Genomic DNA, 26,369 nt, shown 5'->3' with positions numbered 1-26,369 from the left:
TTAACAGGCATGTTGAGTGCTAAAAGTCAATCATCCGCATACGCTGAAGCCCTGAGGTTGATATGAGTGAGGAAAGGTTAAAAACAGAAAATCAAAAGATTAAAAAAGAAAAGAAGGTAATTAGGCTCAGAGGCTCAAAAGTGGCCAAATGGTCTAATTAATGCCAGGGTCTGTCCTGATAATGTTTCAGGTCATGCTGCCATGGAGACGCCATGTGTCAATCATAACAGCGTGTCATTATGCCTGGGGCAAATCACTAAGTGAACACCATGACTGTACTTTACAGAATATATGACTGAGTGGGGAGAGTAACTCTATATAGCGACATCTTACTTGATAATTGTGTACTACTCATATATCCTATATCCTAGTAAGAAATGGGTAAACAAGTAAATAAGTTTAGGCTCTTTTATCAATTGATAGTTTGTCCAATTTTAGATGGAGCTGCACCGCCCTCGACACCCCTACTTCCTGTTTCCTTGGTGCAATATGCTCGTATCCATGATCCATGATTTCTTGAATGCTTGTTTGCTGTCTAAATGATTCTCTCTGTAACTCCCTCACATACTCTTATATCTCCCATCTCTTTCCCATCCGTGTGCTTCAGCCTCAGGGGAGGTGTTCTGCTAAGCGAGTGTGCCTGATTTAAGACAGGAGACGGAGAACAGAAAGGAAGAAGGAGCAGATTGAAGAGGTTACATTTTCTGAGCAACCCTCCTGCGATCGCAGTGAAGGAGTTTGTGTGCCTGTGATGCTTGCAGTTGTATTGTCTGGAGCATTAGCTCTCAGTAGGGTTTCCCACTGCAAATGTGTCCTAGGCGAGAGGCAAGACAAGAAATGATTCATGTATTCCTTTGGGAAAGCTTGACAACAAGACTTCACCCTTTAAGGAAACAAGGTCCCTTTCCTGGATCCAGGCCCAGAAGGTAGTGTGGGTAGTCAAACTGAGGAGATGTATGTGTAGTTGGGTGCACAATGTCCAGGGTCTGGTTTCCCCGTTAGAGATTGGATTTTTCCAAAGGAGGCTAAGTTGACTCAAGACTTTCTTTACAAGTGAAATCAAACACATCACACATGCAACCACATTTGCACACAACAAATACAAGAGTCAGCCAGAATACCAGCTGTGCAAATCGCGTTTCCTGCAAAACAACAAACGCACATAATCGCAAAACAAACAGTCAAACTGGGGCACTGGAGCATAACCAGCGAGTGAGTCAGCCGCCGACGTCACAGAGAAGAGAGATACTGGCTAAATGAGCACACGCACACATACACACACGCACGCACACACACACACACACACACACCTTATATTACTTACTTGTAATAGGTTTTTTATCATTTAACCTGAAAGCATAACATTTACATGCAGTGCTCATACCTACCATTAATGCACATAATGTGTAATAGCACTTCGTTAAGGGGTTTGGTGAAGCTCACCAAGTAAAAAACAAAGCAATTAGCGACACCATTTGTCACAAAGGTATATGCCTTTGGCTTTTTTCATACATGTAAGTCCCAAGAATGAGGAGTCACTCTCTCTCCCTCTCTTAAACATCTCTTGAACATCTCATTCCCTTCCATGTTGAAGTTGAAAGCCCCAAAACAAAAGCATCCAAGTGGATCATGAGTTGAGATTATTTGCCAAAGCTCCTTTATTGCTCACTTTCAAGGAATGAGATCAATTAACATATGCCCAGTATGGCTCACATAAGTAGTTACAGCTTCCATTCAACCCTCTCCTGCATCTGACACACCCACACACATACACACTCAAAATGCCAGAACTGTAAACGGCAAATGTTATACGATCAGACGCAGAAGATAAATGTTGGTAATGCAGAAGACGAGGACGTCTGTATGGGAGATCAGAGATCACTTAAACCTGTTAGACAGATACTATGATGAGATGAAAGCTCAATGTTCTGCCTCATTATGCGGCTTCTTCCTTCTTGATAAAACAGTCACGTTAAAATGGTGAGCATCTGCAGACTCATTAACACCACTTATAGAAAATATACTGGCTCTAATGTTCTGCTGAGGAATGCAGGATATAATGTATGTTAAATGTATTAAATGCAAGAATGTTAAAAGGCAATTCAACAAACTTGGCTTTTCCCATTGATTCACAAATTTGCAAAAACCTTTGGAATTATTCATTAAAGCAGAAGCACAACTGTTGTGCATTTGCTGAGTCTTATTTGGTTGGATTCATTTTACTTTTGAACGTTTTTTTCCCCTTTAAAACAAGTTTAACACTCGGGCTGCTCTTTCATCTTCTTAATAGAGCACAGGCTGCTGCGTCAATACTTTACTCACACTCAAGTGCATTAACACTGAGGGTAGTTTCCCAAGGGCCTATGTGCACATAATGAGTGAGTTTATTAAACTCAGGACACCAGGCAGGTGTAGTTAATCCAAGTTTTATAGTTTTAAATTGAGGATCACATTTGGGGGATCAGAATCAGGTGAACATACACAACACAACCCCTCAAAGCAATTTCAGTCAAAAAGCAACTGGACTTGGTTATTTGCCTAGGAAGACGTTTCACCTCTCATCCAAGAGGCTTCATCAGTCCATGTACGCATCTGACCAGACTGGGACTGGTTCATCTAACTGGTGTGAGATCCAGGTATTTAACCTCTCACAAGGCCGATGTTGTCACTGGAACCCTTTGTGCTCCAAGTGCCAACGACCGTCGTTAGAGTGGCAGTCGTTGGTGGGAAGTTGGTTTGGACTTTGTTAGTGCTCTATTGGGTCTTAATGATCGTCGTTGGAGTCACAGGAGGCCTTTTGTGAACAGTTGAAAAAAAGAAGCCATCTATGTAAAAGTAGAGAAACCATCGCTATACAGAGGAGGGCTGAGACACCACTTATCTCCAATTTACAATGCTGCCCTTTCATCCCTTCCCAGGAGATTCAACAATCTAACCTCAAAGAACAACTGTTAACAAATGGCCTCCTGTGACTCCAACGACGGGCGTTAAGACTCAATTCTCACTCTCATTCACTGTTTGTTCGTGATAGGTGAAATCGCTTTAGATATCCTAGTTTCTTGTAACAACCTTTTCAGTGTGTGCATGGTGAACCAAATGTGGGCGAAGCTTTGAAAAGATTTTAAATGCTAAATATATTTATATTATATCCTAAATTAGGGACAATGGAAGGACATATGGCATGTTTAGTTTGGTCAAGGACCATAAAGGGCCTTGAGGGTATTCTCACAGAATAGGCCACAGAGATTAAGGTGACAGCTGTTCCTAAAGGGATACTAAAATATTTAGTAACCACTTAAGGGTTCACAAACACGTCCATGAATAAGTTGTGTGTTTCTACAGTGTATAAGGTGGATGTTAACTGTCTTGTACCTCCCAGCGCTGAATAAAGCTCCCCTGAACCGAAGACCCTGCAGTGTTCCCTTCCCTGAGGCTGTCTCTCTTACAGTTCAGATTAGCAGAGACTATTCTAGAGTCTGTTGGGGAACTCTGCAACGTTTCTTTAGATAGCAAACAAACTTTAAAATAGACAAACTGTTGAAAATTTTGCTCTACTAAAATACAGCCATTCTCGACAGCACAGTGTAATACGTTGGCAAAGTATAAACATACAGGGCGATGAAAATATTTAACAACTTAAAAAATATATAAAGTAATTACTTTTTTGCCTTTGTTGTCGTCTTTAGGTTTGTATAAACGGACTCATGCATGTCCCTTGCAACTGGAGTAAACAAAAACAAAAAACTTGCAACAGGAGTGGGTGGAGTCAGATGGGGCCGCCTTAGGAGGTCAGGTCTCCTACTGTCATTGCAAATTTTGCACATTGTCACTGCTGTAGTTTAAAATATGTCAGCCCTCAGGGAGCCCCTAAGCAGTCGTCGGCCTTGCCTGCTGGCAAGTGGCAAAGCAATGCACTGTAATTCATGTGTAATCCCCATATTTCTTACAGCAGCACTTAGAGTAGAGTCGGGTCTGGTGATGGCAGAGTCCTTAATCTCAGGACTTTTATCCAGGGGACCGGTGTATGTGTTCCGGCGGTGTTCGTGTCCTGGAAGTACAAAGCCAAACCACAACTTTTTATCTCATCCCAAACAAGTCGTTTTGATGCCCAACCCTTATTGTAAATGTAACCATTGCGGTCAACTTCCAGTTGTGTTGTCATATTTTGTAAGATACCATACGGATCCATTTCATTACGCTGCACAGCACCAGGGAGCAGAATATGCAATAGAGGCAGATGATGATCCAGACTCTCCACACTCAGCCTTTTGACTCTGCCAATGTTTGCATTCTCCACTACCTCTATCCCAGAAGTTCACATCGTGGCTAATAATGGACTGCATCCCACAGTTTACCTGCTGGACCCACCTCCCCCTTAATGTGACATTTCTCCAGCTGTGAAGATTAAAATAAGTGGCACTCCAGAATGAAGGCCTAGGGAATCGGGATCGGTTTGTGAAAGGGCAATTAGAGTGAAACGTCCTCAATGAGCACTAATTGCTATATAGAAATTACAGAGACGATCCAGAGGACGTGGAACCAGGTGAAGAAGGATCAGGCCATGACAGCATGCAGGTTTTAGCCAGTTATAATTTGTCACCATGGCGGCACGGATCGTTTGAGGCTTAGTTTAATGCTTGTTAAATGAAATGATTGTACAGTGCCCAGTGTATAATGTATTGATCTTTTCTAACAAGTGTCCAGAAATAACCAGCATGTCGACTAACAAGATCCAAAAAGAAAAGTTTGCCTCATAAGGAATACAGGATGTATCAAGGACGACATTTAAGATGAAACAGGGATTTAAAACATGTAATCTGACGTTGGTAACAAGTGTACTACTTTTGTTTTATCCTACAGCAAAACATTAAAAATCGTTCATCGTTTGGACATTACTATTGGCCATGGTTGATATGTGATACAACTGTGCAGCCTTCAGAGTAAAAAAAAAAAACTTAACTCTACTAAAGCAATTACTTATTCAAGCTTGCACTGCTAGAATTGCCTCTTTCACAGTGAAAATGCAGAGTCAGAAGTTCCTGTTCAATAATGAATTCCCTCTGTTCTTGAGTTACAAGAAGAAGCGTGTGCACTTGTCACTTTGATGCTGAATAATGTAGTAAAGTGAAATGCCACATCAGGATTAAGCTGACATCTGAATTGACATTTTAAAATGCCACAAATGTGTCACAGTTTGTCTCATCAGCTATGCAATCCCTGTCAAACTTTTTTTTTACCCCTGTACTTTTGAACATTAAAGCAAATTCAAATCCGTCTCTATACTACTGTATGCATGTCCTTCCCTCTGCATTGCTGTTTCTGTGTCACTGTCTTCTTTTGAGTGTCGGTCCCCCCTCTGAACAGCATGTCGCCCCATCTCAGCTTTCCCTCTCCTTTTTCACCTTCTTGTTCATCTTCTGTCTCTGAGTCCCTCTCTCTCAGCGGACTACAAGAGAGAAAATAGGAAGATGTTGAAAGGAGACCATTACAGTATTCCATCCTGCAGTGTCGGCCTTTTACTTTGAGAACTGACATACACACATGGATACACGCTTTTCCCTGATCCACTAAGTATGCATGACATGTATCTGTTTTCAACACACGTCTTATCTAAGATGCTGTCCTCCTTGATAAATATTCTTCAGGAGGCAAGTTTTTTTGGGGGGGATATTGTTATTCAACATGCTTGTTATGTCTGTGCATTGTTGGCAATAATCAAGGGCCTCTTGCGTACAGAATACTGTGATCCTGTCTGGTCTTGACTCAACCCAACCTCATATCCTTACTCAAAGGATGCTCCAAAAGGTCAAAGATTTCCTCCATCTACCAATCCACACGGGCATCCTCAATCCACCTACTGCCCGTCTCCCATTTAGACGACCATTTTGGAAGAAAACCCCACCACCCACTCCATCTGGGAAAAGGAACTGGAGTTCAAGGATGTACCCAAACAAGCATCTGGTGTCGGATCCCACTCAACAGCTCTCCGGACCCTGGCAACAAGGGCATGGACAAAGTATTTTGTCATTTAATTTGGGTGACTTGTAAATTGTGTTCACTCCTGTGGGATGCAGTGTTTACATTAATTACAAATCTTTGGTTAATGATCCCACAAGAGCTGCCAAAAAAGCAGAGAAGGAGAAGGACCTATTTTCTGCCTGAGTGAGCAGCTATGGATTTTAAGACATAATTAAAACAATGATTCAACATGATTCATCATAAATGTTGGGCTGTATTACGATTAGTACATATTGCTACAGTGTGTACAGGGTCCGTAAAAATGTCACTAACAAATGTACTTTTTGGCCGGGGTGCGGGAGGAAAACTTACTGCCAAAAACGTAGAGCGATATCAGAAAAGCACAATTTTTCTGACAACGTAGCTGTTTAATGTTACAACATCAGAGGGGTCGACTTGACCTCTACGTAAGGATTTGGGCCCAAAAACAGCCGACGCAGGGCTATAAATGAAATCTAATTTTTTTTCTTGAAGGCCGATGTTGTTTTTTTTGACATACAAAAATAAATTTATTTTAATTTGGCCCAGAGCCTGTCTGATGCAGTCTAAAAGCTTTCTAATTAAAATCCTTTGCTGTTGCTTTGCTTGAATATAGTCAGGGAGATAGATTGGTAGGTTTAGCCTTTTTGGGGAAATCTAATGGGTTCCCATTGTACACAGCACAACAAATCGATCCAGTGGCAGTAATTGAATCCACTGATTAATCAACCCCATTTGGACAAGAGGACATTTGATTTGAGTCACGCAATCTTAGATGTTGCATGCTATCAAACACATCACAAGGCGACTAACCCAAATCACAGTAACGCAGTATAAAAACATAAACAATATCTCAGTTAGAGTATAAAAGACAGTGGCAATAAAAGAGAGATATGGCGTCTCTGCGGTCTTTATCTCCTCTCTGCTCTCCACCTTTTTGATTTAAAAACTTGCATCTGTTTGCCGAGAGCTCATATGTTGCACTTACCTCCTGCTGTCCCCAGAGAAAGACAGACGGATAGAAATAGAGAGAGAGAGGTGGAGAAAAAAAGGATGTTAAGACCACTTTCAAAGGGACTAGAGAGTAAGAGAAAGTTGATCAAGGGTAAATGAAAAGCAGGAAGGGAAATAGGCAAGTCAGAAACATTTAGTGAAATAAAGGTTGTATCAGATGGCAGGAGGAGGCAGAAAGACAGGAATAATTGGGGAAAAGAAATTGGGTAGAGCCAAAGAGAAATCAGCAGGTGGGAAGAAGTAACGATGAAACTCCATGGACTCTGTAAGCGGCACAACATGGCTCTCGCGGGATGCCTGCAGCACAGACCTTTCATTATAGCCAATTGAAGCAGCTACATGGAGCACAGGCAGCGGGCTCAGCTTGAGTTTTATGCAGCTTTTTTTATTTTTCCTCCTTTTGCACATGGCTATGCGGCCCTCCAACAGGTCAAAACTACATAGAACTTGAGAAAGATACCTTATTGTACTAGAGGCAGCACACCTTCCAAACCTGCAGGACCAATTAAAACTCATTGGCAAACAGTAAATCTGGCTGCAGCCTCACGTTACCGATGGAGTTTGTGTAGCTGGTTTAAAAAAACCTGCGGTTCCCGCCTCCGTACACTGCACCTCCTTTCCCCATTTATTTTAAGTGTACGGAAACAAGGTGGAGGATTAAAGAGAGAAAGGGTAGGGTCATGGCTCTGGTTAACATTTTGGCTGTTAAAGCGTTTGACACTAAAACAAACTCTAAGCATGCCTTTGAGGCTCATTACACACACAAGCACATCATTAAGGCAAACACACCTTCGCTCTCACACATGCATAGACACTCACTGAGGCTCTTCGTCTCTCACAAACTCACATCTCCTTTTCTACAACGCACACCCATTCAGTTACTCAAATAGGTAAACACAAACACACACACACACACACACACACACACACATATACAACTTTTGGCTTACTGATTCCACCATGAAGCAATCGCCAGAAACAGAGAGATTGCCAGCAAAGTCACTTCTAAAGCGGGGAAGCAATTAAAACCTGCTATAATTAGCTCTTCACCACAGTGGAGTCGGTTTATTACTCTAAGAATGGAGTGGAGCAATATTCTGTGTGTGTGTGTGTGTGTGCGTGATCACACGTGTAAAACTTCCGTTTGTATTCCAGGGTGCTAATTGTCCTCAAGAGGAAATCATATTTTACGGCTTAAGCCCACAAAACCAAACACTGACACAGTGAATCTAATTCTTAACGAACAGCAATCAATCACCAGCACAGAGGAACAGTATCAGCAAAATAACACTTCTAAATCATGTCAGTGTCCGTCCAGAGGAGGAGTGATGATTTTGAAAGAAATAACAAAGATTTTTCCGAAGTGTAAATGATGAATTGCAAGTAAATCACAGAGCTGGAAACTGCTGCTGCACTGCTCTTTATGGGTTGGAACATGTGGCACAAGCTGACAAACAGCCATCCATTACTGCAGGTTTCTGTTCAAACTTTTATACATATTATTATATTAAAACCCAATACACACAATTCAATTCACCACAATTCATTCTAAAATTGTTATGTGAAGTTGGTTTTAGTTTGGACCTTTGAGAACAACAAGGCTGGTGTCTGGGACCTGAGTGGAGACGTGGGAAGAGGCAATGGAGTGAGTGATTTGGGCTGGAGGTGCTTTCCGACTGACGACTTTGGTGATGAGGTCAGGTAGGTAGGAAGCGGGGGGACCAATTATTTTTGATGCTGTGTGGGTGATTTTAATGAATCTGTTCTTATCTCCAACTGAGAGCACAGATGGAGAGAACAAGGGCAGAGTTCATTACGCTAAGTGTTCGCCCTTGTGTTTGAGTCAGAGAGTGCATGTCAATCTGAAGTGTGCGTTTGTGTATATTCACTTTGGCATGTGTGTTTTACTCTTTCTCAGGGATGGACGCTTGAGTTAGCATCAGACTTGATTTACAGCTGACAAGCTAAATCACAGCTTGAGAGAGAGAAGTTCAACTCAAGCGTACTTACTCATTTCTGCACACTTGGCCAATCACTGTGTAAAGTGGGCATGAGTGTTGGGTTTCGGAAAGCAACAGCAATTGGACACAGAACCCCCCAATTCTGAGGTTGGAGAGGTGTGTGAGAGGAGGGTTTCTGTCATGAATGGTGCGGGGAAATAACACAAAGGGACTGGACCCAAATGCAGACACGGATACGGGGTAAAAGTACAAACAAATAATGGGAATAACTACAGGGAAAACAAGAACACTAAAGACGAGACGGTCGAGGGTAACAGGAATGAGGAAACAACGGACAGGGATCGAGAACAGGAAACCAGGAACGCGGGAAACAAGTAAATGAGAACAACGGTCCGGCGCTGCATGCATGTCACCTCAAACTTCTCATACTCCTGGAGGTGATCAGCGTAACTCGCTGCAGCTGAGATGGAACCACTCCTACCCGTTCCTGGACAAAACAACACACAGGGGAGGAACGTGCAGGGAAAAACTGACAGAGGGAGACAAACTTACACAAAAGGGAGAGAGGAGGGACTGACAGAACCGAATCTTGACAGTTTCAGATGTTGTTCAATGAGTTAAAAAGCACTCAGTTTGACGCAGAGGCTAGTGACCCCTAAATGACACTTAACCTGATAGGGTGGCACGTAAAGCTGTTGTTTGCCGTCAAGTCGGAGTCAAAAGGTCGTGTACAGCAAATTGCAAGTCAAGACGCAGATTGTTTCAGGTTGAATTCTGAACTATTTTCATAATGTTAATGTTTTGTTTTTTTTTATTAATGGATAGGAAATATTTAACATTCAGGTTTTGTCTTTCACTGTCTTTGTTTTGGTTTGGTTTGGTCTTCTTTGACAGCTCCAGAGTTACTAAGTCTTTGGAAATGGAGTCAAGTCTTAGTCAAGTCCTTACGTCATAACTTTTGTCTGACTTTAGCCTTCATTCTACAGCTCTGATTTGAAGTGCCAAAGGGTCAAATCCCGTGTGTACAGCGCATTACCCACATGAATAGTATCCCATTAAGAACATAGCACTCTCTTTAGTGAACTCTGTGTGTTATGGCATGAGCAGATCCTGATGCCTTCCTCAAAGTTGAAAAGCAAAATGCATCCTCAATTGAGACGATGATGATGAATCCACTGGCTTTGAGATGTAAGACGTTAAACAGGAATTCTAGATGGTTCTATAATTGTCTGCGTGGGCAAATATTTCATTAGGAAAGATGGGGCATTTACAACTGAAATGTACTGTTTTCAAATATTAGATATTGTTACGTTTGTTTTTCACAGGTGTTAAGAGGACATCCTATTTGTGGTTCCCAGAAAATCCATTATATGGAGATATTAATTTGGCTTTTGTGATTTATTAATCTACTATTGTACCGGTAGTTATTTATTTAGGATTCCCATTAGCAGCACACTTGTGTGACTGTAATCTTCCTGGGTCTGAACAAACATTAGGAAAAGAATAATTGAATGTTTGTGTTTGTGTTTGTCCTTGTGTTCAGCCTGTGTGCATGTGTGTGGGCATGGTTATTAACACAGTTAACAGAGTAAGGAGTAGAATTAGGATTGGTTTAGTGTGTGGAACTGAGCTCATTAACTTTTCTATTCTCCATTGTCTGCCAGTTTTCATCTGAAGCTTTTAATTACAATTCCTCAGTTTTAGTGATAATTCCTGGCTGTTCATTAAACAAATGTGCTGCTTTCATCAAGAGTCACTTTCCCTGATTTTCTGTGGATAAGAAAGCACAGATATCATTTTACCTGACTGTGTGTGTGTGTGTGTGTGTGTGTGTGTGTGTGTGTGTGTGTGTGTGTGTGTGTGTGTGTGTGTGTAAAAATCCATGTGCCACATGTATAAAGCAATGCATATGCACAAAAGTAGTTTTCCATTCTGTTAAAAGAATAGGATAAAATTCCTGATTCAGGCTGTCTACGACGTGTTGCCAAGTCCCTCCAACCTCTTCACCTGGGGAAAGGTGGAGACACCAGCATGTCCCCTCTGCCCGAGGAGAGGAACATTGGAGCACATTCTCAGCTGCTGTCCAAAAGCCCTGGGCGAAGGGCGTTACCGCTTGCGACATGACCAGGTTCTTAAAGCCATAGCCGATTCCATCTGCAGTGGAGTTAGCCACAGCAAGAGCCTCCGCCCAGCAACGACCACCGCTTTTATCAGAGCAGGGTAGAAGTCAACACCAGCTGCCTGGAACACCTCTTCTGGCTTGTTGGCAACGGCGCGTGATTGGGAGCTTTCGGTTGATCTGGGTAAGCAGCTCCCAGAAGTTGTTGCCGTAACAACATTAAGGCCAGACATTGTGCTCACTTCAGTAGCCTCCAAGCAAGTAATCCTCTTAGAGCTCACAGTGCCTTGGGAGGACAGTATCGAGGAGGCCAATGAAAGGAAGAGGGCGAAGTACTCTCAGCTTGTGGAGGATGCCGGAGCAATGGGTGGCGAGCGATATGTCATCCTATCAAAGTGGGATATTGAGGGTTTGTGGGCCAATCCCTCTGCAGGGCCTGCAGAATGCTTGGCTTTACTGGGGCCAGCCAGCGAAGGGCCATCATGTTGGCCACTGAAGCTGCAGATGTGGCATCAAGGTGGCTGTGGATCAGGAGGGGAGAGGCGCGGCATGTAGGGCAGTAGCGCTACCTGGAGTGTGTACTTGCATATGAGTGTGCTTGCGTTTGAAAGACAGATGTCTATAGTGTTAGTGAGAAGGAACAGGAGTTGTGCACTGTTTCATGCATGTATGGTATTGCTTATACGAATGTGCATTTTCAGTGTTTATAAGTCATGGAGTGTGTTTGTTCTCCTCATGTCTGGTGAGTTTTCTCATATTTCTCTGTCTTCCTCCAACAGTCCAAAGACATGCAGGTGTTAACTGGTGACTCTAAATTGCCCAAAGATTTGAATGTGAGCGTGAACTGTTTTCGGTCTCTATGTGTCAGCGCTGCGATAGAGCGCCATCCTGTACATGGCGTACATGGTGCACCAGTCCTCCCCCCCTGTGACCCGTGTATAAGCAGTTACAGATGGTGAATGATGATGGATGGATAACTCATGTGTGTGTGTGTGTGTGTGTGTGTGTGTGTGTGTGTGTGTGTGTGTGTGTGTTTCAATATCTTAGCAAAGCACAGATACTGGTTACCAAGTATGTGAATTTTGAGTTCAAACAGATGATTACAGATTGAATAATAAACTGACAGCTTGAGAATGGGCTACAGGGAAATGATCCTCCCAGTTTTTGAAGTATGGTAAGATTCTATTTTGCATATTTCTACCCTGCATCTCTTCTATATATATTATGCATCTATTCTACATTTCTTTACACCTGCATCTTCTGCATCTTTCCTGAATCTGTCCGTCATGCGTCAGACATCTTCTTGCTATATGTCCTGAATCGCTCCGAGAACTGATCTGCATTCATTCTACTGCATCAATTCACTGAACTGTACTGGAGCTGTAGAGGCCAAATTGCTTCATTACATGTAAACAATTCCTTCGGACTGACCACACGAGAGATGTGAAACAGCTTACAGGGCATCATACACACCAGCGATGCGTAGCATTGCAGCGTTTGATTTGATGTCGGTATTGCATGCCAGCTGCACAATATAGAAAGGGGTCAAGGTACGCTAATAGAAAAGATATTGTTGGAATGCTCATCATATGACTCTGGAGTGTGTTGGTACAACTGTATTGGTACAATTAGTCCAATGGATGGTTTATTCTATGTTGTACAACCTGAAAACATTATCTGAATATTTTTGCATCAGTTTGTGTTGTTGTTGTCTGCTTCCATCATTCTTTAACCAAATTCAATCTTTACAAACTAGAACCTCCCGAGGTGCCGAGCAATGATGTAACAATGATCCACTTTAGGAACAGTTCACAGCAGTCCCATGTGTGCATCACTGGTATGAACCTGAAGAAAGAACTCACTCTCAAAATAAACAGCTTGAAATGTTTTTTTATGTGCACAACATTGCATCATAGTCTACATTTCTTTGCTGCTGCTTTTCCTCCCCATGTTTCTCTTCATGTTCATCCAAGGAACAGACTCAACAACCTACTTGCAGGCTGTGACAGAATATATCTTGTGGCTGGGCAGGTTTTACTCAAACATTTATGATTTTGGAGCAGTTTGATTTCTGTGATTGATCTGCATTTCCTTTCATTCAGGAAACTAACTGGAAAGTAAATGGAATGTAAAATGTAAATGGAATGGACTCGACAGACAGGTAGAAGATAAACAGCAGCATCATTCTGCAGCACTATCAGGTTACTGTGGTGATGCAGCACGATTATACATCAGCACATATGACACATGTGAATATCCTCTGTCTTTTGTAGTGATAGTGAGAGTCATTAATACTTCAGACCACCTGTGAGCTGCACTTACTATACTTACTATAAGTACTAATTTGACAAGACAGTCGGCCTTAATAGAAGAGGACGCTGTATGTATATGCTAACCTAGCTTTCTGCCATCATTAATAAATATGTCATATCATATTTGATGAGATCTAGTTTCTTTATTTTATATTAGAAACATTACATCTCTCTCTCTCTCTCTCTCTCTCTCTCTCTCTCTCTCTCTCTCTCTCTCTCTCTCTCTCTCTCTCTCTCTCTCTCTCTCTCTCTCTCTCTCTCTCTCTCTCTCTCTCTCTCTCTCTCTCTCTCTCTCTCTCTCTCTCTCTCTCTCTCTCTCTCGGAGTGCATGCTGGGAGTGAGTGTGCTGGGTGCGAGTGAATGGTGGAGCTGAGAGCGTTTGGTTTTTGTTTCAAATTTCGTAAGTTTGTGAAAAGCTATTTCCTTTTTCGTCGGTGTGAGTGTGTTTATGAGTTGTTTGTTTGTCTTTTTTGGGTGTAAGGGGTGTTTTGCGTGTGTGTGTGAACGTGTGTGTGTAATTGTTTGGAGGAGCAGCGTGCTGCCTGCGGCATAATGCCGGCCGCTGAGGCCCTGGCAGCGGACTTTGAAAAGCTTACTCGCAGGCATGCGATTAAGCTTTTCCCCGCAGTGCCATGTTCAGTGGAGGAAGCTGGACTAGCTGTAGGAGAAGTGGTGGGGTATGACTGCGTGAGGTCTGCCTCACGCATGAACGGGGCTATTGTCATTTTTTTAGATAGTACGGCTAAGGTTGGCGAGGTGGTGGAGAGGGGAGTGGTTATCAGAGACACCTTCACTCCCGTCTCCCCTCTCGTCAACCCGGCCACGAAAATCATGATTTCAAACGCTCCCCCGTTCATCAAAAATGAATTGTTGGGGAGGGAGCTGTCGAAATATGGACAGATAGTCTCACCCATCAGAATGGTTTCGCTGGGATGTAAATCCCTAAAATTAAAACATGTTGTTTGTCACAGGAGACAGGTTTATATGGTTATGAAAGAAAGAAACACCGATCTGAACCTGTCTTTCTCGTTCAAAATTGATGGTTTTAATTATGTCGTCTTTGTTTCAACGGAAACGATGAAATGTTTTGGTTGTGGGGGCGAGGGGCACTTGGTCCGGTCCTGCCCGAAGGACTGCGGAGCGCAGCGGGCTGCTGCGGGGGGAGGTCCGCCCGGTGCTGCTGCTGCGGCTCCGGCGGGCGGTCCGCCCGGTGCTGCTGCTGCGGCTCCGGCGGGCGGTCCGCCCGGTGCTGCTGCTGCGGCTCCGGGTGGGGGTCCGGCCGTTGCTGCTGCTGTGGCTCCGGGTGGGGGCCCGCCCGTTGCTGCGGCTGCGGCTCCGGGCGGGGGTCCGCCCGTTGCTGCGGCTCCGGGCGGAGGTCCGCCCGTTGCTGCGGCGGCGGCTCCGGGCGGGGGTCCGCCCGTTGCTGCGGCGGCGGCTCCGGGCGGGGGTCCGCCCGTTGCTGCGGCTGCGGCTCCGGGTGGAGGACCGCCCGTTGCTGCTGCGGCTGCGGCTCCGGGTGGGGATCCGCCCGTTGCTGCTGCGGTTGCGGCTCCGGGGGGGGACCCGCCCATTGCTGCTGCGGCTGCGGCTCCGGGGGGAGATCCACCCGCGGATGTCACCCCTGCCCCGGTTACCGTGTGGGGCACCCCCGTTGTTGTCGCAAGGCCGGTTTTTTCTGCTCCGGTGGGGCCGTCCGTCGCGGAGAATCCTCCCGCGGCGCCGGTCCCCGTGGTTGCGACTAATGAACCAATAAACAACACGACAAACGATATGTGTGAAGAAATGATGGAGGAGGATCTGTCAGAAGACGATCTCCTCAAAATGTCACAGAAAAGAAAGAATATTGAAAGTGGAAAAATAAACAGTAAAGTAAAGAAAACGAGTTCCCAGAGGTCCACTGAGTCAGAGAGTGATCTCCTCCTGACTCAGCTGGACCCTCAGTCTCACTACTCTCCAGAGAAAATTAAAGCCTTCCTGGAGCAAACGAAAGGAGCCAGGCTGACTAATGTAGGTGAGTTCTTTCCCGACCTGCACCTTTTTATTAGTTCAGCCAAGCCGCTCACCAGGAAGAGCTATGGAGAGGAAATTTTAACCGAGCAAGAAATATTTAGATTAAAAAAGTTAATACTGAAGGTGAGAGCTCAAATCGTCAATGATGAAGATTATTGTTAGATGTTTTTATCTTTTACTGACTGCTCTTTTTACTGTTGTTCTTTTTTTATCCATGTGTGATTTTAACATCAGCACCTTAAACCTGAACGGTGCCAGGTCTGATTTTAAAAGAGCCACCCTTTTTAAACTGATGGAGACTAAAAGAATTGATGTCATGTTCGTTCAAGAAACTCACAGCACTGTAGACAATGAAAGTGACTGGAAGAGGGCTTTTAAAGGGGAGGTGGTTTTAAGTCACAGGTCCAGTCTGAGTGGAGGAGTGGGGATTTTATTTGCTCAGAGCTTTTTACCTTTTTCTTTTACTATTGATGAAGTCGTTCCAGGTGTTTTATTGAAAGTTAAAGCTGTCTTTGAAAACTTAAAACTTGTGTTTTTAAATGTCTACACTCCCACTAACGCAGTGGACAGGGTAGCGTTTTTAAACATTTTAAGTGACTGTGTTAAAAACTGTGAGGATGATGGTTTTATGTTTTTAGGGGGGATTTTAATTGCACAATAAATCCAACCCTGGACAGGAACCATCCTGAGCCACACCCTCCCTCATCTCGCACACTCAAACAACTTATGGAGAACCATGAGCTGAGTGATGTGTGGAGGGTTTTTAACAGTCAGCACAGACAGTACACCTGGAGCCACAGTAGGGAGGGGGTTTTATCTCTGGCCAGACTGGACCGCTTTTATTGTTTTAAACACCATTTAAATATTTTTAAGAGGTGTTCTATTCAGCCTGTGGGTTTTAGTGATCATTTTTTAGTCTCCTGTCATGTTTTTATCAAAAACATCCGTTTTAAGAGTGCCTATTGGCATTTTAACACGGCCCTTTTAGATGACCAGGCTTTTAGAACTGCTTTTAAGTTTTTTTGGGAGTCCCACAGAGAGAGCAGGCCTGCCTTCACTAACATACAACAGTGGTGGGACTTTGGTAAGACCCAGATAAAGCAGCTCTGCCAGCAGTTCACTTGTGGTGTCACTACAGACTTAACCCGGTCCATGAAAGATCTGGAGTCGCAGGTGGTGGAGCTGCAGACCTTAGCAGACTCCACAGCAAACCGAGGGCTTTTAGACTCCCTCAAGTCAAAAAAGTCGGCCATAGCCAACCTGCTGGGAGTCTCAGCACAGGGGGCTCTGGTCAGGTCTAGGTTCATGAACATCACACAGATGGACGCCCCATCTCGCTTCTTCTTTGGGCTGGAGCGGAAAAATGGACAAAGGAAGACCATTCACTCTTTACGTACGGGTAGCTGCTCCCAAGTCTCAGACTCATCTGAGATTAGGAAGTATGCTGCCGGTTTCTACAGAGACCTCTTTAAGAGTGAGTGGACAAATAATCCAAATGTGTGCAGCAGCTTCCTCAGCGGTCTCCCTCAGGTCAGCGAGGCTGACAACAGGGAGTTGGCAGCAGAGGTGACGCTGCAGGAGCTCCACACTGCCACCATGAGCCTGCAGAGCGGCAGAGCTCCAGGCATGGACGGCCTTCCTGCAGACTTTTACAAGTCCTTCTGGTCCACCCTAGGACCAGATCTGCTAGAGGTCCTAAATAACAGTCTAAAGACCGGCAGACTGCCTCTGAGCTGCAGGAGGGCCGCAATAACCCTGCTGCCTAAAAAGGGAGACCTGCAGGAACTTAAGAACTGGAGGCCGGTCTCATTGCTGTGCACGGATTATAAGATCCTGTCAAAAGCTCTGGCCCTTAGACTGAGGGAGGTGATGGCGTCCATCATCCACCCTGACCAGACCTACTGTGTGCCCGGCAGGCTCATCAGTGACAACGTCACTTTAATTCGAGACGTTTTGGAGCTCTCCAGTTCATTGGGTATAGAGACTGGTCTGATTTCAATAGACCAGGAAAAGGCTTTTGACCGGGTTGAACACCAGTACCTGTGGCAGACTCTGGCTGCTTTTGGGTTCAACCCTGGTTTCATAGCCATGGTCCGGGTTCTCTATAGTGACATTGCAAGCGTTCTGAAAATTAACGGCGGACTGGGCGCACCATTTGAGATCCAGAGAGGGGTGAGGCAGGGCTGCTCTCTCTCTGGGATGTTATATTCGATCGCCATCGAGCCTCTGCTCCACAAACTCAGAGCTAAACTGACAGGTGTGTGTTTCCCCCAGTGTCCTGTGTCTTTTAAATTGTCTGTGTACGCGGATGATCTCGTTGTTTTAGTTAAATCACAAACAGATATTGACTTTTTAACTAACACTGTAAAAGACTTTGGTTTTATTTCATCTGCTAGGGTGAACTGGGGGAAAAGCGAGGCTCTGATGGCTGGGGGAGAGCTGGGGGGTCGGCTCAGGCTGCCTGGTGGCCTACAGTGGAAAAAAGGAGGCTTCAGATATCTTGGAGTCTTCCTGGGGGATGAGACCAATAAAAATAAAAACTGGGACAATGTCCTGGAGAAGGTGAAAGGTCGGCTGGAGAAGTGGAGGTGGCTCCTCCCAAAGATGTCATATAGAGGCCGAACCTTAATAGCCAACAACCTGGTCTCATCCTCCTTGTGGCACCGGCTGGCCTGCGTCGATCCTCCAGTTTCTCTCCTGTCAAAAGTTCAGTCGGTTTTAGTTGATTTTATTTGGGACAAGTTACACTGGGTCCCACAGAGTGTCCTTTTTTTACCTAAAGAAGAGGGGGGGCAAGGCCTGGTCCATCTGGCCAGCAGGGGAGCGGCTTTCCGCCTCCAGTTTATTCAAAGACTGCTGACCGGGCCAAAGGACACTCTGTGGAGACACCTGTCCCGCTGCATTCTGCAGGGTTTTAAAGGCCTTGGTCATGATTTTAATTTGTTTTTAATGAACATACCAAACATGAGCACATCTCCTTTGCCTGCTTTTTATAAAAGTGTTTTTAGAGTGTGGAGCCTGCTGAAGAAGGAGAGGAGAGATAACGCAGACTCCCTTTACTGGATCCTTCAGGAGCCGGTCCTGTGGGGGACCCGTCTGGACCTTCCCAGCTGGGCAGGTACGAATCTAACTACGAGACTGCAGACTGGGGGGGTTGTTACTCTGGGGCAGGTGGTGGCGCTGACTGGGCCCCAGATGGATGACCCCTCCAGACTCGCTGCCCAGCTGGGACTGACATCAGTGAGGGTCACACAGAAACTCCTGCAACACTGGAAAGAGAGACTCACGGGACACGACCGCCTGCTTTTAAACTCCTCCTTTAATCCAGCAGTGAATGATGACGATCCCTTTCCTGCCATTTTCCTGGCACCGGATTTTAAAGACTGCTCTGGGTTTTTAATGGATTACACACACCCCGCACCACTGGATGGTACAACAGGAAAAACATTTTACAGAATACTGGTAAAAGCAATAAACAAGACAAAACTGGACAGAAGACCTGACACTCCATGGAGGAGTTATCTGCAACTGGCTCCTGCAGCCAGACCAGAGTGGAGGTCCTTCTACAAGCCTCCACTCTCCAAAAGACATGCAGACATTCACTGGCGACTCCTCCATGGAGTAATCGCGGTAAACTCCTTTGTGTCCACCATAAACCCTGCAGTAGAGGACAAGTGTCCCTACTGCGACCAAAGAGAGACTGTGTTTCACTGTTTTTATGAGTGTCTTCGTCTTTTACCCTTGTTTCTGTTTTTAAAAACTGTTTTTACCAAATGTGGGGAGGTTTTTACCAAGCAGCTTTTTATCCTAGGTTTTAAATACACACGCCAACACAAGAACAAATGCCAGCTTTTAAACTTTGTTTTAGGGCAGGCCAAGATGGCGGTGTATTTTAGCCGGAGGAGAAAGGTGGAGGATGGTTTTATTGTTGAACCTGTGACTGTGTGTATTAATATGATGAAGTCCAGACTCCTCATTGATTTTAAGTATTTTAACGCAGCAGGAGATCTGGACTCCTTTCAGCAGGTTTGGTGTTTTAATCAGGCGTTGTGTTCTGTGGAAAACCACACACTGCAGTTTGGAGATGTGCTCATGTGAATCAAGTATTTATTTATTTATTCTTTCACTAATTTATTTACTCTAAGAGTAAGAGTGTTAAGATTTGAATATAATATATTGTTATGTTTTTGAAAAAATGAACGAAAAATAAAGTTGATTCAAAAATCAAAAAAAAATCTCTCTCTCTCTCTCTCTCTCTCTCTCTCTCTCTCTCTCTCTCTCTCTCTCTCTCTCTCTCTCTCTCTGTGCGCATGCGTGAGTGTGAGCGGAGCGAGTGAGCTGGAGTGATTGACGGTGGTGAGTGGTTTTCTCAAAACTTTTCTATAATTGTTTGTTTGTTTGTTTTGCATGTTTTAGTGTAGTTTGTGAACCTTGTTCCAGTCGGTGTGTGTGTGTGTGTGTGACACCGGGCATCATGCCCGGTGTCGGAGTAGATGAGGTGGGGCTGCAGAAACTGACGAGGCGACATGCGGTCAAACTTTTGCCGGCTGTCGCCTGTACAGTTGAGGATGCAGCCTACGCCATCGGAGAGCTTGTGGGGTTTGTAAGTGTAAAAGCTGCCTCACGGATGAACAGCGCTATCGTCATCTTTCTGGATGATGTGGCAAAGGCGGAGAAAGTGGTGGAGAGCGGCGTGGTGATCCATGACACCTTCACGCCGGTGTTTCCTCTGGCTAACCCGGTGAGGAGGATCATGATCTCCAACACGCCACCTTTCATTAAAAACGAGGATTTAAATACAGAACTGTCCCGCTACGGACGAGTCATCTCCCCAATAAAGATGATGATGTTGGGAGGTAAAACCCGACCGGAAATGAAACACGTTGTGTGTTACCGGCGGCAGACCTTCATGGTGCTCAAAGATGGAGTTAAAGACCTCAACCTGTCTTTGAGTTTCAAAGTGGAAGGATTTAATTATATCGTTTTCGTCACATCTGAGACGATGAAGTGTTTTTCTTGTGGGGCCGAGGGGCACTTGGCTCGAGCCTGCCCTGAGGATAAGGAGGCTGCCGGTGGCACTGCGGGGCCGAGCGCCGGTGCATCACCCCGGCGTGCGGGGGCCAAAGGCCCCCGCCCCTGGGGATCCGGGGCTTCGGCCTCTGGTGGACCTGGCGCTTTGGCCTCCGCTGAGCCGGCAGCTGATGCGTCAGCTGGTGGCGAGAGTGGTTCGGGTGAGACGGGCTCAGGTGAGACGGGCTCACCTGACGCGCTGCAGCCGGCGGCTGAGTTAGACTCGGCCGGTGTGCAGCGATCTGACGAGACGGCAGAACAGAGTGAACGGGAGGAGATGGAGCAGGAACAGGCTGTTTGCCCAGAGGAAAATATTACTGCTACAAAGAGCACAGTCACACCTGCTAATAAAAATAAACAGGAAAAGAAAAAGAAGGATAAAGAACATAATGTGAATGCAGACGAGGTGGTGAATGAGGTGATGGAGGAGGACATGGATGAGGATAAAAGATCAGGAAAAAGGAAAATCAGTGAGTGTAGGGAGGAGGAGGAGGATGATGAGGATGAGGAGGAGGTGGAGGTGGAGGAAGATAGTGGGGATGAAGCAGGTGAAGAATGGGATATGACTCCATCTCAGGAGGTTCACACCACCACCTATTCATTGAGAGAAATTAAAAAGTTCCTAAAAGACACAAAAGGGAAAGTAGCTGTGCAGGTGAAGAATTTCTTCCCCGACCTGAAGGGCTTCATTGTGTCTGTGTCACGCCTTAAAAAGATGGAAGACTCCTTTGAAACGAAGGAAGTCTACAGACTGAACAAGTTTGTCACAAAAGCCAGGGTGAAGCTCGCTGAACTTAATGATGACTCACTTTAAAATGTCTTATCACACCTTTGTGGCTGTTTTCTTATTTATTTTTTTTCATATCATTATGACTAATATAAATATTGGTTCTTTAAATATTAACGGTGCCAGAAGTGTTGTGAAGAGAGCTTCTCTTTATAAACTTATTGATTTTAAGAAACTGGACGTAGTTTTTATTCAAGAAACCCATAGTGATGAGGAAAACAAGAGAGACTGGAAGAAGGAGTGGCCTGGCCAGGTTTTTCTCAGCCACAAATCTTTTAATAGTGCTGGAGTCGGTGTGCTTTTTAACAAAGCTTTTAACCCTCACTCCGTCGAGGTGCAGGATGTTTTATCAGGTCACATTTTGAAGGTCAGAGCACAGTTTGAGAATGTCATAATGGTTTTTATATGTGTTTATGCCCCTGTTTTTAGCAAAGATAGAATGTTTTTTTTAGACATTCTATCTGATGCCATTAGCGGCTGCAGCACAGAAGAGTATTTATTTCTGGGAGGTGATTTTAATTGCACAGAGCATCCTAATACAGACAGGAATCACCTAGAGCCTCACCCTGCTTCATGTGCTCGGCTTCAGCGTCTCAGTGAAGCTCACGAGCTGCAGGACGTATGGAGAGGGTTTCATAGAAATATCCGGCAGTATACATGGAGCCACAGTCGTGAGAAAGTTTTATCGATGGCTCGACTTGATCGGTTTTATTGCTTTAAACATCATTTTAGCATTTTTAAATCAAGTCATATTATACCGGTCGGCTTTACAGACCATTCTCTGGTTCAGTGTTCTTTTTTTATCTCAAATGTTAAGATAACCAGTGCGTATTGGCATTTTAACACAGCTCTTTTATTAGATAATGCTTTTAGAGAGGGTCTTAATTATTTATGGGTTTTACACAAGGGCAAGAAGTCCAGTTTTATTTCTTTACAGCAGTGGTGGGATATTGGCAAAGTCCAAATCCAACAATTTTGTAAACAATATACTCGCAATGTCACTAAGTACATCACCAGGTCTCTTCAGGACCTAGAGACTGAGGTGGTACAGCTGCAGGGTTTGGCAGACTGTACAGGAGAACAAGGGCATTTTGAAGCCCTTAAAAGGAAAAAGGCTGCTTTAGCCAACCTGCTGGGCATTACAGCACAGGGGGCGCTGGTCCGGTCTCGTTTTTTGAATGCCTCGCAAATGGATGCTCCATCCCGGTTCTTCTTCAGCCTGGAGAGGAAAAATGGCCAGAAGAAGATCATCCACTCGCTACGTGCTGAAGATGGTTCTTCATACACGACAGGCCCAGAGATCCGGAGGTATGCCACACATTTCTATAAAAAACTGTATTCAAATGAGTTTGTGGATAACCCAGAGCTGGGTGGACAGTTTTTTAATAACCTGCCTCAGGTGGAGGCTGCCTCAAACATAACACTGGACTCTGAGCTGACTGTTGATGAGCTCCACACAGCCCTCATGAGTCTGGCCAATGAGAAGGCTCCTGGCATTGATGGGCTCCCCGTGGAGTTCTACAAGTCTTTTTGGCCGGTTCTCGGCGAAGACATGTTGGAGGTTTTCCAGGATAGTCTGAACCGGGGACAACTACCACTGAGCTGCAAGAGAGCTATTATTACTCTGCTCCCTAAAAAAGGAGACCTGCAGCTTTTAAAGAACTGGAGACCGGTTTCATTGCTGTGTGGGGACTACAAGATATTGTCCAAAGCCCTGGCCCTGAGGCTGAGGGAGGTCGTCAGTGAGGTCATCCATGTGGACCAGACATACTGTGTGCCCGGCAGGTCCATAAGTGATAATATCACTTTAATCAGGCATGTTTTGGACGTCTCTAGCTCATTAGGCGTGGACACTGGTCTGATTTCCGTAGACCAGGAAAAAGCTTTTGACCGGGTTGAACACCAGTATCTGTGGCAGGCGCTGGCTGCTTTTGGGTTCAGCCCAGGCTTCATAGCTAAGATCCAGGTACTGTACCGTGACATTGCGAGCATACTGAAGGTTAACGGTGGCCTGGCTGCTCCTTTTAATGTGGAGAGGGGGGTTCGGCAGGGATGCTCCATATCAGGGATGCTTTATTCCCTTGCCATAGAGCCTCTGCTCCACAAATTAAGAAAGGAGCTCAATGGTGTTGTTTTTAATGGATGTCCTGCTGTTTTTAAACTGTCTGCCTATGCTGATGATGTCATTTTAATGGTGAACACACAAAAAGACATTGACATCATAAAAACTAATGTTGGACTGTTTAATGAGATGTCATCAGCAAAGGTAAACTGGAGTAAGAGCGATGCAGTGATGGTAAGTGACAAGCCCACAACTAAGCTGGTTTTACCAGGGGGACTGACGTGGAAGACAGGGGGCATAAAATACCTTGGGGTGTTCTTAGGCGATGAGACTGTTTTAAATAAGAACTGGGACAATGTGCTGGAGAAGATTGAAGGTCGGCTCAGGAGGTGGAGCTGGCTGCTACCGAGCATGTCCTATAGAGGAAGGGCACTCATTATCAACAACCTGGTGTCCTCCTCCCTTTGGCACAGACTGGCCTGTGTGGACCCTCCCCCTAACCTGCTGTCAAAAATACAGGCATTGTTAGTTAATTTTTTCTGGGACAAACTTCACTGGATCCCTCAAGCTGTCCTCTACCTTCCTAAGGATGAGGGAGGGCAGGGACTTGTCCACCTGGCCAGCAGGGGAGCTGCTTTCCGGCTACAGTTCTTTCAGCGACTGCTGTACGGCCCCAAGGACCTGGTCTGGAGACCGTTGGCCCACATGGTTCTGCAGCGGTTCGCTGGACTTGGTTTAAAAGACTCTCTATTCCTCATGGACCTCAGCACTGCAGACCTTCGCACATTGCCACCTTTCTACCGGGGAGCCTTCACTGTGTGGAAGCTGATGGCGAAGGAGAAAAGTACGGTCTCCCTTCACTGGCTGCTTCAGGAGCCTGTGGTCTTTGGAGGACAGCTCAGCGCCCCTTTCTGGGCGGGAACAGCTCTTAGGGACATCTTCTGTCAGGCCAGGGTCATGACTCTGGGGTCTGTTGTTCGCCTGGCTGGAGCTGAGCTGCAGGATGCAGCCGTCCTGGCAGCTGGTGTGGGGATCCGGTCTGTGAGGAGCATTGGCAGACTTTTGGAGCATTGGAGAGGCTGCCTGAATGGACATCAACGTCTTCTACTGAGCCGGCACTCCCAAGGTTTTATTGCCCCCTGCACTGACGATCCGTTTCCCTCCATTACTGTTCGTCCGGTTTTAAAGACTACATTGGTTGTTTTTTAAACTCACAGCACTGCACTTTAAGCCTACAGGAGGCCACTGGCAAAGCCTTGTACAGAGTCATGGTGACATGTCTAAATGGAAAGACTCTGAACCGAGTGGACACTCCATGGAGGGGTCACCTGCAGTTGGGAGATGAGGTGACACCCGCCTGGAGGAGTCTATATAAAAGTCCTCTGACTAAAAAAGTGGCAGACCTACAGTGGAGGGTGCTACATGGCATTGTAGCAGTTAACTCCTTCCTGTCGATCATCTCCCCAGGGCACACTGACCGGTGTGTGTTCTGTGGTGAAAGGGAGACAGTTTTTCACTGTTACAGTGAGTGTGCACGTCTCACTCCTCTTTTCACTCTCCTGAAGAGTCTCTTCAGAGCAGCTGGAGAAGAATTCTCTGTTCAGGTTTTTATCTTGGGTTTTAAGTACAGAAAGGCAGCAGAGAGCAAGTGTAAACTTTTAAATTTCTTACTGGGACAGGCCAAGATGGCAGTACATGTGAGCAGGAAGAGGAAAGAGGAGAACATGGTAGATATTGAGGTTAGTTTGTTGTTCTGTCGGATGGTGAAGGCCAGGGTCCACATAGATTTTAAATACTACAGTCAGATGCAGGACATGGATCAGTTCACCAAGACCTGGACTCACTCCAACACACTGTGTTCAGTTACTGACAATACTCTGGTCTTCTCTCACCATCTCATCTAATGCATCTCTCTAACCCGTCTGCACGGGCTAAGCTGTGTATGTTTTATTGGTTTTAGTTTGAATTTTAATGTTTTTTAAAGGATGTGCTGTTTGATATGTGCTTTTTGATCAAAATGTGTATTCTTAATAGTTAAAATAAAGGTACTATAAAAATCAAAAAAAAAATCTCTCTCTCTCTCTCTCTCTCTCTCTCTCTCTCTCTCTCTCTCTCTCTCTCTCTCTCTCTCTCTCTCTCTCTCTCTCTCTCTCTCTCTCTCTCTCTCTCTCTCTCTCTCTCTCTCTCTCTCTCTCTCTCTCTCTCTCTCTCTCTCTCTCTCTCTCTCTCTCTCTCTCTCTCTCTCTCTCTCTCTCTCTCTCTCTCTCTCTCTCTCTCTCTCTCTCTCTCTCTCTCTCTCTCTCTCTCTCTCTCTCTCTCTCTCTCTCTCTCTCTCTCTGGAATGGAATTGCAGTTACTCCCAACACTGGTGGCGAACAATTACGGCGGTTGAGAGATCTGAACACATTGCAGCTTAAAAAAACAAACGACCAAAACCTCTTCACCATTTGCATGAAAAAATAAAAAATGCTGCTAATAAGGAGGGAAAAATGCAACACAGACGAGACATGTTGAATTGTGTTTTTTTACCTGTTCCATATGTGAATAATGCATTTGTATATGTTAACAACTGCATTTGTGATATTGCCTCCTAGGAATCGTGATTAACAAATGTAAAGAGCAGCTCCTCCTTGCGGAGACTGTGCAGCCTGCTAATCGCATGTTTCTGAATATGTGAGTTACCTTCATCCTTCCATTCATACTATCCCAGTAACATCTCTCTCTCACTCTGATTCGTTGCGCTCTTATCGCTCCCTCCCTCATCCTTTTGGCAGGCCCATAACCCCCCCTCATCCTCCTTCTTCCCTCTCTCTCTCTCTCTCATTCATCATGGTAAGCTCCAGTGACAGGGGAGCGCTGCTCAGTGGCAGTCCGCTTAGTAGAGCCTGACGCACACAGCCTTGAAGACAGCCTTGCGAAATGAAAGTGAGAGAGGGTATGGGGTAGAGAGAGGTATCGGACAGTATGTAAATGAGCGAGGTGAAACTAGAGAGAGGGAGCAAGGAAGAAAGACAAAGAGGTCACATGCTTCCTCAGT

This window comes from Echiichthys vipera, assembly GCF_963691815.1.
Source record: "Echiichthys vipera genome assembly, chromosome: 11".
Taxonomy (NCBI): domain Eukaryota; kingdom Metazoa; phylum Chordata; class Actinopteri; order Perciformes; family Trachinidae; genus Echiichthys; species Echiichthys vipera.
This window is presented reverse-complemented; position numbering follows the sequence as displayed.